This window comes from Propithecus coquereli, unplaced genomic scaffold, assembly GCF_000956105.1.
Source record: "Propithecus coquereli isolate 6110/MARCELLA unplaced genomic scaffold, Pcoq_1.0 Scaffold211, whole genome shotgun sequence".
Classification (NCBI taxonomy): Eukaryota; Metazoa; Chordata; class Mammalia; order Primates; family Indriidae; genus Propithecus; species Propithecus coquereli.
In genome coordinates, this window is record NW_012146190.1 from 1,648,819 (window position 1) to 1,651,037 (window position 2,219).

Here is a 2,219-nt window from a genome sequence, read left to right on the forward strand (position 1 = left end):
ATATAATATACAAAAAGATCTATTGATATAGATCTATATAGGTGTATCTATAGATCTTTGTGCGTGTGTTTGTGTGTATGTGTGTATGGCACACAAATTTGGGCAAATGGAATCACACTATATTTTTATATATGCTGCTTTTTTCTTTTAACCTCATTGTCCTCTTCCTGTATCAACATAATTAGAAGTAATATTTTTTATTATTACAACTATTATGTTCTAATGCATGGATAACGATTTATTTAGGAGTGCCTGTTGATAAGTATTTAGATTGTTTCTAGGTTTAAAATATTTTCTTTTGTGTTTGTTTTTATTATTTTAAGTAAGGCTGGAGTGAATTTTTTTTTTAACATTTTTAAAAGGCAATTTATTCAAGAAACATATAAAAACATGACAGAACACTCTGTCAATTCACAATTTCAAAGATGGAAAATCAACCCAAATGCCCATTAATTCATGAGTAAATTAACGAAATGTGGTATATGTATGCAATGGAACACTACTCAGCCATGAAAAAGGATGACTTAATGCCTCTTGCAACAATATGAATGGAACTGGAGACCATTATCCTAAGTGAAGTATCTAAAGAATGGAGTGAATATTTTTGACACATTTTTGGCATACTTGGGTGAATATTGTTGTAAAAACAATTGAAGAGAGGAGTTAAGAGTAAAATAATATATTCATTTTAAGTTTTTATAGACATTGCTAAATTTCCCTCTGTTGAATAAAAGCAAATCCAAATGTAGATTAGAAGTGTTATTCAAAAGGACTATTGCAATAGAGGGAGGAGAATTACTGAAAGAGAGGGAGGCGGACTACTGCAATAGAGAGAGTGGGGCCATTGCTACAGAGGGAGAATTCAAGAACCGTATCATCTTCAAGCATCTCAAAAGTCTGGCAGAAAAGGGCTTTTCTTTCCCAAGAAGGAGAAAACTAGATGATTAAGAACCAGGTTTGGGAGTGGGCTGAGCAGATGGCATAATGTGACAGTTGCTTAAGAAATTTTTTTCCCTGAAGTCAGCTGATCTTTGGGAGAGGAACTTAAGGAAGGGTTGTTCTGCTTGGGCCAATGTTCACAGGAGGGTCAAAGTTCAGGGGTATGTGGAAGGAAGGAAGTCTAATCAAAGTTTGGTCAAGTTAAGTAAGGGAGCATTTTGTCCAGATTGGTAAGTGGGAACAAATAGTTGAGGTAATCATTTCTGAAATAAAATCCAGAAATTTGAAGGGTTGTGCCTCATCTTGGTATGGGTAAATATGGTGGTCGTCCATAAGTTTTATCTAAGTCACATAGGGTAGGATGGTCCTTCTCAATCAGATATATCTGGGAAGGGATGTAAGGGATTTCTTTACCATTGCCACTTTCCAGGACCAAGGGGCTTAAGTAAAGTTAAACATCATCCACTAAAATGATTATATTGATTTTTCTCTCCTCAATAATTGTGTCTATCCAATATACCCTTACCAATTATCAAGATTAAATAGATTCATTCTCTTTCTCTCTCGATAGATAGATAGACAGATAGATCCCCTTCCTTCTTTCCTAAATTGGATAGAGCTTCTTTTATGTGTATATATGACATGGCACAGATAATTCTACAGTGAGCCCTGTGACTCAGAAATAAGAACCATAAAGTATGCAATCTTATGTGAGACTAGATGAACCCCTGAGGTTTGAGAAGCTCTCTCCCAACCAAATGGTGCCAAAATTATGAATCTGAGGTTCTGAGTTCCTCTGATCTTGTGGATTTCTTCTTCTACCTAGCCTGTCTTGACCAAAGAACAACAAGCCAATCTCCCCGAGGAAGGGAAGGCCTAGGGAATTGTCTACTCAATTGTATTCTCATTTCCTGCTTATCCTGTTTAATTTCTTGTTTGCTGGACCAATAAGACAGAAATAAAAGTAACTTAAGCATGGCGTCATCCTCTCTACTCTTCAGGATTGAACCAGACATTGAGGTTGGCTTGGCTCCTATGTGTGTCAGTCATGTATATTATGTTTTTCTCTGAGTTAGCTATTTACAACCTCTTCCTGTTTTTCCATTGCTTTTCATCTTTATTGCTTTTTAATTGTTTTAAATAAAACAAATTAGCCTTTTCTCATTTGTAAATATGTTTATGTATTGGAAACATATTTTCCCCAGCTAACCTTTGCCTTTTAAATATTCTATAATGACATTCTAAACTTTTGGCAGATGATTTTTTTCTTCATGCTATCT